We start from the raw sequence: 15,257 nt of genomic DNA on the forward strand, positions 1-15,257 counted from the left end.
GGATGGCCGGTGAGGAGTGGGGTGGACAGACATACAGCACTGATATGCAGGACCAGAGCAATGCACCCTCTAAGGGAGGTGAGGGAAGTCAGGTGCAGAAACTCAGCAGCCCAGGGCCTGTTAGTGGAGCCTAGGAGCAGAGACCGGAGAGAACAAAGGGGAAGCAAGAGGATTCCTGGAAGAGGAAGTGTGAGGGTGGGGAGGGAGGTGGCTGGAGGGCAGGTAGCCCTGATCGGAAACCACAAGAATTATTCTCAGAACCCAAGACGTGAAGATCGTGCTCCCTTGATAGCCTACCTGCATGCCAATGGCAAAATCCAACTTGGGCAGGAGGATGCAGGTGGACCACCAGAACCCCAGGAAGGGACTTGCAGGCTCTGAGAGGGAATAGAGACAAAGGAAGACCAGGAAGGGGTGCTTGGGAAGTAAAATGTTTCCCAGACAATTCAGAGTTCAAACCACCCAGTATTTCCTGTTGGCTTTGCTTGGCTTCCATCTGTGCATCGTGGTACATCTGAGTTTTTCCTGGTCCCAGTACCCAGCAAGAGTTCTGGACAGACGTGAACCAGGTGGAGGAAAAGAAAAGAGAGTGAGCCTGTCCAGGCCACACTGGCTGGGTCGCTGAGCTCTGTCGTCCACAGGATTGGACTCTGGGCACTTCACATACTCTAGTTCCTTCTTTTCCACCACAATCCAAAAAGTCAGGTCATCAAGGCACGTGCTGGTGAGGAGGGACGAGATTAATGAGCTGGTTATGGAGATAAAGAAAAGGCTTAATGAGGACAAAAACCACCCGTATTACAGTGATGGTCTTGCCATGTCTGGAGCATGGCAACTCTGAGACGAACGCGTGTACTAAACATCTGATCCGTGCAAATCCAACTGCCTTTATTGTTACATAATCTTCTTCATCATCAGTGGTGGAAGTGTTTTCCTTTACACTCACCTTCTACCATGACCTGTTTGGGGTGTTTAGGTCCCAACGGGTAAGCACTGAGCTCGTTGCCTCAGCCAAATAGCGCTGACGCCGTAACACCAACATCACAACATCCCAGCAGCAGACACCTGTCGAGCACTTGCTACCTGCCAGGCACTGCTCTGTGCCCTTTGACTGGATTATTACCTTATTGAATCCTACAGCAACCTTAAGAGGTAAGTAAAATTCATATCCTCATTTTACAGTTGAACAAGCTCAGAAGGCTTAAGAAACTTGCCCAAGGTCACCGGCTTAGACTACATGCTGGAGTCACAATTTGAGCCTGGGCAGCTGGGCTCCCAAGTGTGTGCTCTCATCCAAAAGTATGATTTGAGGATATTCAGGCGTTGTCAAGTCCACCTGGCCAAATGAACTACGTTCCCGGGCAGCTGTGTGTACTGCGCCCTACCCCATGAAACCAGCTCACAATGTAGGTCAGAGTCCAAGCGTGGGACGGCCAGGGAAATTTGAGTTAGGTAATATAGGTTATAATCCTTTGATCTCCACAAAGCCATGGGGAATTCTAGGTGCCATTTTTAATTCTCTTTGTCACTGGATTTTGGGTCACGTCAGATAAAACCAGTTTGGGAGAAAGGGGCTTAGTAAATTGTGAAAGAGTGTGGGATGGAAGTGTTGCTACAGTTCCACAGAAACCCCTTCTCCTGGCACAATGAGTGACTAGTCTAGAGTAAGACCGGGGTATCGCCATCACTGACAAAGGGCAGCATATTAATTTCTTCTACGTCACTGGGAAAGTGAAAACAGGAAGCATCCCAGCCCCACTATGGAAGCCTGGAGTGATGGGTTTAGGTCACAGGATGTGTTTATCCTGACCCATCATGATAACTTAATTATGTTCTTTTGGGGAAAGACCATAAAAGGCTAACGTACTCAGGGGTCATGACGACACTAAAGGGCACTGGTTAATGTCCATCATCTTCGGGTTTATTCCACTACATTCCTCACACCATCCCTCAGGAAAACTTCCAAAGAGCACAGATAACAGCTGGACTGGTGAGTCTTACTCCAAAGGCAGTCAGGGTCCCAGACAGAAATTTTCTTCTTCCAAATACGAACGTGAGCGCCTTAGAATGCAAGGCCCCAAGTTTAAACTTAATTCACATCCCTGTGACTAAATCTACTAATGACAGTTCAAAGACTGAGGAGGAAGACGTTGGTCAGGTTGGGAAGCTCCCAGGAGACACATCAGTCTCAAATCACAGCCACAACAGACACCATCTTACTGGCTTGATGACTCTTTGGTAGACACGTGGAAGACATAAGTCATAGAAAGTAAATCTGAGGGAAAACAGGAGAAAACATATGTTCAGAAGAAGAAATGTCCAGAGAAACAGTCATTTAAAGGTATGTCATTGAAAAACTTCAAGTGCTGTAGAAAGAACACATATTCTTTAGTCATTGGATAGAATGAATGTTCCATATTATATTGGTCATATGTTCCAATTAGATCTACTGAGATCTTTGAGACTCATTAATGTAATTGCTCAAAGAATCTCTCTTTTTAATAGTGATTTGTAGGTTTACACTATCAATTTCTAATGAAATTGTACTAAATTTTTGTGGACAAATCAATATCTAATTTTGTTAATTTAAGATTCGATATTGTGGGATTTTCTGCAAAGGCACATGCAAATTCATAAGTACTACAACCGTACAATGATCATTCTACTATTATTATGTTGTGCCCCTACTTATTCTTATTAAGATGTTTTGCCTTGAATTTGCCTGGTGGGGGGGGTGTCCTGGGTACCTCAGTTGGGTGGGTGTCTGACTCTTGGTTTTGGCTTGGGTCATGGTCCCAGGGTTGTGGAACTGAGCCCTGCATCAGGCTCCTCACGCAGTGGGGAGTCTGCTAGAGGTTCTCTCCCTCTGCCCCTTCTTCCATGGGCTCTCCCTCCCCCCCAAATAAATAAATAAATCTGTAAAAAATTTCGTCTGGTATCTATACTACTATATCAGCTAGTATGTGATTATTATTTATAAAGCCTATGTTGATCCTTTTCTGTCTATTTTAGGTTTAGGCATATGTCTTGTGAGTAGTATTTTGGATCCTATTTTATTTTACCTAATGTGCTAATTTGTACCTTTCAATTACATATAATTTGTGTATATTTGTTGAGATTAATGATATATTTGGATTAATTTCAACCATGTAGTTTTATATGTTCTATGGAACATTGTCATTCTTTGCCCTTTTTTCCTCCTTTTCTGTGTTATGTTGAACTAAAAAGGATATTTTTTAATGTTTTTCTCATTCTTGTTGGATTGCAATGTACAAATTATATTTTTATTTTCTAGTTGTTACTTTAAATTTCTAACATATACTTTAATTATACATTTTTTCCAACCAAGTCTAAAGTTTTTCCATATACTCTTTGCTCCTAGTACCACTGTGAAACCTGTGCACTTTCTTCTCCTATCCTCCAATCTTGTTTTTTATTGTCTAGAGTTTAATTTGCCCTTTAAAATTGAGTCTTTTTTCAGTTAAAAGATAATAATTACAAATAATTAATGTGAACAGCAAAATAAAACAATGAAAAAATAATAAGTGCAAAAATTTTAAAGTTAGAAATAGTTAAGAGAATATTTCATTCCATAGCCCTATTCTTGTTTTTTTTTCTTTATTTTTTTTTTTTTTATTTTTTTTTTTTTAATTTTTGATTTTTATTTATTTGTGATAGTCACAGAGAGAGAGAGAGAGAATGAGGCAGAGACACAGGCAGAGGGAGAAGCAGGCTCCATGCACCGGGAGCCCGTCGTGGGATTCGATCCCGGGTCTCCAGGATCGCGCCCTGGGCCAAAGGCAGGCGCCAAACCGCTGCGCCACCCAGGGATCCCCTTTTTTTTTCTTTAAATAGCACATTCCCTGGAAGTTCTTTGGGGGAACTCTGCAGATAGTAAACTTCCACAGTCTTTATAAGCTTGAGAATACCATTATTTTTCTCTCATTCTTTAATAACAGTTTAGCTGGGTATAAACTCCAAGTGTGATAGTTGTGTTCCTTTCACTCTTGGAAGGTATCACTGAGAAGGCTGCTATCTAATTTTCATTCCTTTCTAGGTAATTTCTTTTATCAGCCTTGACACCTTCAAGATTTTCTCTTTATCTGATTTTATTTCCTTTGTCCCTTCCTTTATGTTTTATTTTATTTTGTAATCTAAAGATATTGATATTTCTGGGTGTGGATTCATCTTTATTCTTGGTATTTAGAATTCATTTTCAATCTAAGGATTTTTTTTATTCCTCATTTCTGTATAAAATTCTTTGCTAATACTACTGCCTTCCTACAATTTCTTCCTCTCTTTTTCATGAAACTCCCCTTTCAGACATACTCTGAGTATTTGAATTATTCCCTGACTCTCTAAACTGGACTTTCTTTCCCTTTAGTTTTTAAAATCTTTGTTTTTCTATGATGTGTTCTGTTTTTAACCCTGTTAGTTGCAAAGAGCAGTGCTCTTGTCTTCTTATAAACATGGCATCAGCATTCTAAGACTGTGGTGTTTTTTACATGAAAGTAAAGCAAATGTCTCTATTGAACAACAAAAGTGACAAGCTAAAGATAGAAACCCTTATGTAAGCAACTGACCAGTGACCCCCAGGCACACCTGCAAACTTGCACACTTTCCCTTTCTAAGTGTGTGAACACCATGTTCCTTCATGGCTCTGAGTCTTTGCATATGCTATTTCCTTCTCCTGGTGTGCTCAAACATCTTTTGAGATCCTCTTCACGGCCAACAATTCTGCGAGATCTTTCCCAGTTTCACCAGAATTAGCACTTCTCTCCTGGCCTCCATGAATTCTATCAAGTCACAATATATCATGATTTTCTGTTTACAAATCTATTTCCCAGGGAGACTTCAAGAGCTATTTGAGAGTAAGAAATAACTGTCTCTATATATCCAGCTTCCAGATCATTGCCTGTCAAAAGTTGTCATGAAATGTTTTTTTGGATGAGTTTTCAATGACAAAAAGAATTCATGGTGCTTTAAAACTAATCTCTTTATTCTTCTAAATTTTAATTCTGGACCCCTCCACAGACCATTGGAGCTGCTTTTGATTTGGTATTGTTCTTTTTTTTTTTTTTTTTCTTTTTCTCCCAGGAGGCTGCAATCACATCCTGCAAAGAGGAACCAGAAAACCCAGTTCTGTCCTCTCATTATGTGGACTCTGACACTCTTGCAAATGACTGGGTTCAGCAAGTTCCCAGCCATATTCAGCAATAGCACTTCCCCTGCTGCATTTTGAAGCCAATACGGGAAAGACAATCTGTCTGGTTTTGATTGGTTAACACTTAACTCGTCAAAAATGTGTTTTGTAACACATAGTCCATGTCCAAGAGGTCTTGCGAGATTTCCAGAGCCTTTCCCACACCCCTTTTCTTCTCACCCTCAAAAAAAGCAACAGTGTTTTGCCAAAAACAAATTATCCCAATTCTCAAAAAGGACTGTTCTTGCATAGGAATCTTCAACCCACAGGAGTTTATTTGGGACCTAATCTTGGCCAACACTTGCTTACATGGAGCCTGAGTATATCTAATTTGCCTCCGGCTCAAGTAGCCAAGCTGAGTACCAGCACTGCCTCCTCAACCCTCAAGGCTTCTGGCCTTGAGTCAGTGTGGACAGACAAAGCCAAAGCTTTGAGTGGGAAAGGGGGCTCAGGAAATGCCTTAGTATTTACATACTGTAAATGCTACCCCATCCTTGCTGTGGTCTGAAACTCCACTTGCCACAGGGCAGAGAATGATTTTTTTCCAAGCAAAATAAGGACCGGGTGAACTTCACTTTACATTTTATCTTGTAACCAGGTTGAACTGGCCTAGAGGAAAAGACAGAAACAATTCTAGAATAACTCCCTGTTTATTAGCAACCGAAGTAATTTCATGTAAAATTGCATGTAAAGAGGTATGCAATCAGTAAAATGCCCTTAAAATGGTTTTGTAGGAAGGAAAGGAAAATCAATCTAGAAGTGTGTCAAAGAAAACAAAAGAATTGGAAAAGTGTATAATTTATAGAAATAAAAAAGTGACATAGATATATTATGTTAGTTACATTTTGACTATTACTATCTGGAGGCTGAATGCTTCTTTTTCACCAGGAGGCCAAACTGAGGGAAATATAAAGTGTCTTTCCCACCATGCTAGTCTCATGGATACTGCCAGAGACCAGTCTCTTCCGACATATAAGAGCTTCCCAGAATCTGATCTCTGTGTTCTCGGAGCCATCATACCTGCTTTTGTCAGAGAACTTTCTCTCAAGTGTAGACCTCGCCATATCACTCAAAACCTTTTTATAGATCCCTACATAGAACATCTTTTCTTGACCTTTATTGATCTGCTGAATCTCAGAGAGCACCCCATATGCGGCCAGCCTACACTCCTGCTAACCCGGGTTAAGGGAAATAGCTTATACACAACAGTATTAATACATCTAGCAAGTATGACTAAAGAAATAAAGGAAGGAATATAAATATATATTTTTAATTGGACACTAAAAGAATAGACTGGCATGTAGTACCAGAACTGAAAATAATGCTCATTGAAATTAGGCCCTCAACAGACAGTTTAAATAGGCAGACTGTGGAGAGAATCAGTAACTTGAAAGAACAGGAGAAATAGTCCAGAAAACCTCACAAAAAGAGGAAGAAATAATATGTTAAGAGATAAGTGGAAGAGAAGATTCAGCACTTGTCTACTAATAATTCACAAAGGAAATAGTAGAGAGTCAGAGGGAGGCCAATGGAGGAGATTGTGATTGATGATTTCCCAGAATTGAGGGAATACATAAATCCTGAGATTGGAGTACCACAGCTTGAAGATCGTAAACCTAGACAAATTAAAAAAAATATTCACACATACGCACATTGGAATAAAACTGTAAAATTACCAAGGGAAAAATCCTAACAACATCAGAAAGGGAAGACAAATTATCTTGAAAGGAACAAAAATGAAACTCACAGAAGCCTTCCCAACAGCAAGTAAACCAAATGAATGAGAAAATACCCTCAAAGTGTGGAGTGAACATAGTGTTCTTTGAGAATTCCACACAGTCTGAAATTATAGTTTAATGGTAAGGGTGAAATAAAGACACTTTGGACAGATACTGAGAATTTACTGCCCATAGGCCTGTTATTGGATGGACTTCAGGAAGAAGTGAGCTTAATTCAGAGGAAGGAATGAGATGTAGAGGTCAACTGGAATGATCTTTTCTTTTCAAGATTTTATTATTTGAGAGAAAGAGAGAGCGAGAGATAAAGAGAGAGAGAGAGAGCACAAGCAGAGGGAGTGGTAGGCAGAGGTGAGAGGGAGAAGCAGGTTCCCTGCTGAACAGAGAGCCCAATGCAGGACTCGATCCCAACTTCCCAGGATCATGACCTCAGCTGAAGGCAGATGTTTAACTGACTGAGCCACCCAGGTGCCCTGGAATGATCTAGAATCCACTTTGCTTGAGTCTCAGACCAGGGACCCTGATAAAGCCAAAAGTCCCATTAGAGAGGGACATATATGCTTGGGGGGAATTTATTAAAAGTTCTGGCCTCAATTTTCTGCTATCATTTCAACATTTCCTCTATGTTGTCCAGAAGTAAGAGAATCTTTTTAGTACACCAGCTTCATGATTTTTAGCATCTAGTAGCCTCCAGTAAGATTTTGGAATTTAACTAAAGCAAGTATTTTGTGTCAAGGTAGAACTTGGAGGAACTCTGATTATATTCTGGAAATATCTTAGCAGAAACCATTTCTGGCAAAAACATTGGTTCTTAATTTTCTTTTCTGTGTTCTAAATGTATGATCTACTCATAAGTTTTGTAAGGATTGCTGTAGGGACCATTTTTATCATTAACAGGATGTTGAATAGAGCATGACACAGAATAAGCAAGGCTATCTCAAGCCTCCACTTATTAACATTATAAATCTGTGCAAGTTACTTAACTTCCATGAACTATAGTTTTCCTCATCTGTAACATGGAGATAATAATCATTTCCTCTCTGACTTATTATGATGATTAAGGGGATTTAAGTATGTGTGCTTTTCCCAGCTACATGTCATATCAGAAAATCCAGCACTTCCTCCAGGGAGGTTCTTCCCTGGACACGGGAGTATAGGAGCGTTAGCCCCACCTCACCTAGACACTCTGTGAATGCAGAGCCCATCCTCTGTCATTCCCCCAGCACCCAGCCCAGCGCTCCATCTCTTTCAGAAACCTGGGATTTCAGGTCATGGGAATTGTGCCCCAGGCCCCTTTCCTTGAGTCTCTGTGGAATCTACATCAGAAGATGTGGTTATTGAGTGTACCAGAAGGAAGTCCTCATCTGGGATGAATGTTGTCAGAAAATGTCTGGTCATGGGCATCATTTATCCTAATCTACTGAGTTTCCCACCCTCCAGAATGTATCATAGAAGTGTGGCTTTCCTTTTCTTTCTGGTGCTTTCCTTATAGTGTCTGTGACTCATGTAAATAGCACCCATGTTCCCCTCATGAGAACTAATGTTTATTCACAACCCTCAGCTATACTTTATCTAAACCATTAGTGCGAGGGTTTTATCCTTCTTAATGGAAGCAGCTTATGCAACTAATTTAGTTCAGGAGAAAGGAGAAAGAAATTCTCTGGAGGCATCATCTTGCAGTATAATGCCCTGTACTCTGGGAAAACGATTAAAAATCTGTTATTTGAGTCCTGTGGCTGATAGGTGAATGGGACATGAGTGATTCACTTACCTCTTTTCTCCAGCCAAACGGTGAGGAAAAAATATTTGTTTATATGATGTGAAAGGATATAAAGGAAAAAGAGAGAAAGTAAGAAGCGAAGGAACCTAGAATGTGCCTTGAATAGAGTTTGTCTTGGGCACAGTAGAAGGTGTTACCTGTCATACTCCCATTTTACAGATGATGAATCAGCCACTTACAGAGGTCAAGTAACTTTCTTAATGCTACAAATCTAGTGCTTTTTCTATTATACCATATTGGGAAATTAGAATTCATACAGCTTCCAATTGCTGTTGTAGAGGGAACTCTGTGTAACTCACAGTTTAGGATATTCAAAGTACATAGTCGCTGTGCATTAGGAACTTATAGCCTAGTAGGGGTCAAAGATTTTAATTATTGATTAATAATTGGATGGTGTAAACCAGTGGTTCCCAAAGGCTGGCAGCCTTGCTTTCTTGGAGGCACCTGGAAATATGGGTGATTTGGGTCACCACAGCGACTGGCAGGGGCTGAGAAGGCAGAGGCTAGTAAGGCTAACTATCTCCATTGTGTGGGACAGTTGAGCAGAAGGAAATGTTTTCCTTCCAAAATGCCAATACCTTGCCAACTGAGGAGACATCTGTATGGACAGAAAATGCTCTAAGAATCTGGAAATAAAAAAAAAAATTCTAGCCAGGTGGATGAAAAAGGCTTCCACAAGGAAAAGCTTGAAACTGCATTTAGGAAAAGGTTGGATTTTGAGAGGTGGGCATGTGGCAAGGAGACTTTTATAAGTAGGTAGTAACTGCATCTTTTTTTCATGATACAACACACCAGTGGCAATAGGCCACTATATCTTGTGAACTTGGGTCCTGAGATCTCCCACGATGTTGTGTGTTGTGTCTTGAACACTCACCCTGTCTTAGTCCACAGCTCACATAGAGAACTATTCTCTGAGGAATAGGAGAAAAACCAAGGCATGAGGATAGGGGGACTAAAAGTGTGAAGAGATTGGCTTTATAGGAGAGCATAAATTATGTTTGGAAAATCTCATAAGGGTTTAATTAACCAAGTTGAAAACCTAAGGGCTTTTCAATTACACATTTAAATTTTGAATTACGTATTAAGAGCTTAGAATTTTATTTGGGAGCAAGAGCAATTTTATTAAAGACTACATAAAGAGATTTGAATGAGGAGAGAGAATGGGCACCTGGTTAAACTGCTATTGTATGTGTGGGAATTCATACAGGTCTAACCTAGAGCAAAGGTTGTGATAGACAGAGTAACAGTTCCCCAAAGTGTTCCATCCCTGGTCCCCAGAACCTATGAATATGCTACCTTATAAGGCAGAAGAGATTTTTCAGATGTGATTGGTATAGATTTTGAGATGAGATTCTCCTGGATTACCTGGGTTGACTCAATGTAATCACAAGGTTTCTTATAAAGGAAAGAGGGAGGCAGAAGGATGAGAGTCAGAGATGTAATGATGGAAGCAAAGGTGAGACAGAGGGGAAGAGAGATCTGAAGGTGCTTTGGATACTTTGTTGCAGGGTTTGAAGAGGGATGAAGGGGCCATGAGCCAAAGAATCCAGACAGCCTCTAGACGTTGGAAAAGGCAAGGAGAAGGTACTCCCTTAGAGCCTTCAGAAGGAATGCAGCCTTTCGAAAATGTTGATTTTAAGATTTCTGACCTCCAAAATGGTAAGAGAGCAAATCTGTGTTGTGTTGGGTCACTCAGTTTATGGTAATTTGGTACAGCAGCCATTGCAAATTCATACAGAGGTAATGAGAGTGGAACTTGTTTCCAGATGAATCTGGAGATATTTTCGAAGAAGGACTAGTTTGGAGAGAAAGGTGATACACTTATTTGAGGACATGTTGAATTTGTGATAATGGGTGGATACCCAAAAGAAACCAGTATTTAGAGATTATACTAGAGTTTAGGAGAAAAATTAATGTGTAAGTGGACTTGCCCCATGGTGAGAAATAAAGCTGGAAAAGTGAATAATATCCTTGAAATAAATATAAATTTCTGGGGGAAAGAGAGAGAGAGAATAGAAGAATGGGAAGGGGACCCTCTAAATGGAACTTCTAAAAGGCTGAGAATGTTGCTTTAGAAAAAGGAAGGAAAGAAACCAAGAGGCAGGAGGGAAACCAAGACAGTTGAGCACCAAAGGGCAAAGAGAAGTGTCACACCAGGCTGCTCACCTACACTGCAGAGAGAGTGAGGAGGATGGAAACAGGGCTTGGTCCGGAGGTTCTTGATGGCCATCTCATCAGAGGTGTGGGAATGGGAACCATGCAAGGTCAAAGATGAGGTCACACAATAAGGACAACGAGGAAAGCAGTAGTGGATATCCACTGAGCATTTACCTTGCTGCTCTCAACTGCATTCTCAGAGAGTGCTCTCTCATTACAAAAACTGAAGCCAGTCAGCAGGAATGGGGACATCTCTTGTTTTTCTCTCACCCAGACACAAACCCACCCGCCTGTGGACCCATCTCCTACCTCATGTTATGGTGCAGGAATGGCCATCTTCCAAGGCAGAGTCCACTGCTCTGGGGCTGACTCCTCTCGCCATCTCAGTGACCTGGTCTATCAGGTTGTTCCCTCTGTCTCTGGTACTGCCAGGGATCATTCTTAAAATCAAACAAATTGTCTTTACTATCTTCCATCATGGAAAAAAATCCCTGACCCTCAAATCCCTGAAGCTATAACCCTACTACCAGCTCTTCCTAAGCATAAAAATTATAAAACCAGGGGCCCTCTTTGTGTCTCTACCTCTCAGTTCAGGCTGCTAGCATCCTTGGCACCCCATAGAAACAGTATGAATTTCTAAGTTGGGAAGCACCCATTGAGAGGAACAGCATCATTTGTGCCTTGCTTCTCTAGAAGTACCCACAGTCCTCCAAGAAAGAGATAAAGTGCAGAGTTACCTAGGAATCCAGAGCCAACAGACACATTGTGAGAGCAATCTTCAGGGAGGCCCCAAGACAGCCCTTTCCACCCATTCCCTGTAGACAACAGTATCATCTCTCCATATCTTCAGTCATGATGATTGACACAAAGTCACCCTGCATTGATGGATGTGCTGCCAATTGTCAAGTTATACAAGGGTCTCTTATATGAAGCAGAGTGGAAAGTGCAGAATGATTATGGAAATGTCTAGAAGCTTGGGTCTTGGTGAAAAAGCATGAAGGAGAAGGCCAGGAGCATTGTTCTGGCAAAGCCCAGTCTCTAGGCCTGAAGAAAGAAAGAAGAAGTGAATCAGAGCTTGAGAATTTGGAGCTGGAAGGGATCTTGGGTGTTATCTAGCCCAACGTTTCATAAAGTGTTTCTCAGAATTCTTGTCTCACAAGATGCTCAGTGACAAAAAATTTTTTTCTAATCAATTATGTTTGGGAAATGTGTAAAACTATATTCTCCTGGGGAAATTAGAGTGCAAAACATTTGGTAACAATGTAACAATTCTATGGTAAAGACAGACACCTGTTATCCAAGATTTTCCAAACAAAATTTAACCAGTAAACATTTATCTAACAGAGCAAAGTTCTGGAGAATTCATTCTGGGAATCAATGATCTAGTCCTATCTCTACATGTCATAAAGAGTAAACTAAGGCTTGTGAAAACTAAGTGACTTATCCAAGGGGAGATAAAGATACAGACTAAAAACTTGATTCCTGATTTCCATGTATTTGATGAAGTGGCCTTTATTATAAGTTTATAGTTAATATATATAGTAATATATAAACTTAATATTGTATATTATATATTATATATCATATATAATATATGACTATTATGCGTATAATAGAATAAAAATTATATATCCAATTTTTCCTTAATCATTGAAATATTAAACCCATTCACTTGGGAAAAATATTCCACAAAAAGATTTTTGAAAACTTCCAGTCAAGCAGCAAATCCCATTGCTGCGTGTATTTGGATACTGAAGAGTGCATTTTACAAGACTTTATTTCTTCTTTTGACTTATAATTTTAGCATGTATGGTTCTATATTTTCTTCCTTGTGATATAAGTTAACAATAATTAAGCGTTTATGATGTTCCAGATACTTTGCCCTCGGAAAGGATTTTCTATGCATTTTCTCCATTAATCCTAATAATGGGGACACCTGGGTGGCTCAGCGGTTGAGAGTCTGCCTTCGACTCAGAGTGTGATCCCGGGGTCCTGGGATCATGTTCCGCATCAGACTCCCCACAGGGAGCCTGCTTCTCCCTCTGCCTGTGTCTCTGTGTCTCTCATGAATATATAAATAAAATCTTAAAAAAGAAAATCCTAACAATGATTCTGTGTGTTGGTTGACATTATCAACCCATTCGAATCTGAAGAAGCTGAGACTCAGAGCAGGTTGAAGGTTGGCCAAAGTGACGGAGCTCATAGGTGAAGGAGCTGAGTGTCTGACCCAGGTCTGGCTGACTCCAAAGCTTCTAGTCTTAACCACTATGTTTTCATAATACTCAGGAAGCTGTGTGGATTTAGGAGATTCCACACTGACATCTCAAAGTGTTCCAAATCATCAACTCCCAGTAGGAAAAGCAAGTGACTCAGTGTCTAAAGAATTCATACTAAGGCACTGACATGTTGAGCAAGGCTCCAGCCTGCTATTTATTCTACGGCCTTCTATAAATCATGAAGCCTTAAGAAAGAGGTAAGACTTTGTGTAGTCAACTTTGAAAAAGACCACAGAGGCGAGAGTTGCATCATCAGGTTAGGTCTGTGACTGACCACCTACTTTGTCATCACTTGACCAGTTGAGTCAGAAAGCCAGGCCATGAGAGAAAACATCAAGGACTTACATGCACACATAAAGGCACGCTATTATTTGCTTCCCTTTTATTAGTGACTTCTTATGGAATGCTGTGGGAAAACACTCAATTCCTGCAGTTCCATTGACTACTGAGACAAATAAAGATACTTGAACTAACTCTTGCTAATAAACCACAATTCAGAAAGACACAGACCCTGTCAAAATTGCCATTGCGAATTTCACTTTGTTCTCTTTTATTGCTTGTAAATGAAATTGCCTCAGAAAATTGCAGAGCCATCTTACTTTCCTTGTGTAGAATTTATTAGTTATAAAATCTAGTGAGAGGTAGGAATGTGTGTTTAACCTTTTAGGAAAATGAATATCAGAGTTATAAAATCTTCTATTTGCATAGTGCTTCCATTTGCATCACTCAAAAAACCTTGAGCATGTCCGTTCCCTCTTTGATCCTCATAAGAGTTTGGGAAGGTGGCAGGGCTGAAAAAGGAAGAGCCCTGGGTGCTATTTAGAGAAATAAAATACGTGGCTGTGAGATAGAGAGCCTGAGTAGCTACTTGAGATGGGTATCTTGGAGTAGACATAGTTTAGTCTGAGACATAAATGATAATGAGCTAGCTCTGCAAAGATAGGGCCAAATATTCTTCATAGGTAAGAAAATTGAGCTTCAAGGGAATTCAGTGACTAAATGATGCTATAATTATTTTATAACTTGGACTCTAAGACCAACACATTCTGCCCACTGTATACTTCAATAGTGATCATGGCAGATTATATAAATAATGCTTATTACTGCTTTTGTAAACTCTGAGAACCAGTTTAAATAATATCAATTGTCAGTTTGATCATTTAGTACTTACATATTAATTACAAAATTACTTCTAAATGAGTGAGAAAATTATAGTTTGAACCTTTAAAATATATGTAGTTAAGCTCAGCCCTTGCATGGATGATTGCTTATTTTCTGGTCAGAAGGAACTCATACCAAGATAATTCCAAGAATTTCCTCCATCTTTCTTTCTGTCTCTCTCCCTCTCATATTTTAGTATTTCTTGGTTTGGGACAATAAAAGGCACACTGCTCAACAGTCTTGCCTACCCGCCCTAGTTCCTAGAACTTATAATTTCTAGTTCCCTCTCCACTAGTGGTATGATGAATAATTCAAAGTATTTGAGCCTTTCTTTGTAAATACATTAACAGCATTACAAGGCAAACACTTTTGGTAGAGTAATGCCATCATTACAGCTTGAAAAAATACCCCCACCCCCCAGTTCATGACCAAAGATGATTAAGAAATCCTTTAAGAGAAGTGTTGACAAGAATCCTTCCATAATGGACTAAATAAAAACCTATGAAGGGATATAGATATTATTTAGGCTAGAGTTCTTAAAAACTCCTTTTGGTTCTTTGCAGGAAGAAGAGCCAACTGACCCATGTATTTTTAACAAAATCATTTGGTATGGGGATTTGAAAATTTCATTCCAACTGGGAAAGACACAAAACTATCATGACTAAGACAAACTCCAATTAAATAATAATCCTAATTGGTCCCCAGATTCTCTAAATTAGTTATTGTTGATATTTATTCATATGTTATACAATTAACCACGTTAAAGTGAATACTTCAGTAGTGTTCAGTGTGTTCATAAGGTTGTTCTTTTTTTTTTAAGATTTTATTTATTTATTAATGAGAGAACAGAGACAGAGAGAGAGGCAAAGACACAGGCAGAGGGAGAAGCAGGCTCCACACAGGGAGCCCGACGTGGGACTCAATCCCGGGTCTCCAGGACCACG

At 40.0% G+C, this 15,257-nt stretch overlaps 1 long non-coding RNA gene across 1 annotated transcript in view; it reads right to left on the reverse strand.

Annotated features, from left to right (window-relative positions):
- Window positions 1–867: 867 nt before the first annotated feature.
- LOC118351431 (uncharacterized) overlaps window positions 868–15,257 on the reverse strand; it is a 28,240-nt gene continuing 13,850 nt past the window's right edge. Inside the window, exons 3-5 of the long non-coding RNA XR_004806884.2 lie at window positions 11,614–11,920; window positions 11,186–11,316; window positions 868–2,275 (exon numbers count right to left, since the gene is read on the reverse strand). This is a non-coding gene — a long non-coding RNA (uncharacterized LOC118351431). The remainder of the gene's footprint in view (window positions 2,276–11,185; window positions 11,317–11,613; window positions 11,921–15,257) is intronic.

The sequence above is a fragment of the Canis lupus genome, chromosome 18 (assembly GCF_003254725.2).
Source record: "Canis lupus dingo isolate Sandy chromosome 18, ASM325472v2, whole genome shotgun sequence".
Lineage (NCBI taxonomy): Eukaryota > Metazoa > Chordata > Mammalia > Carnivora > Canidae > Canis > Canis lupus.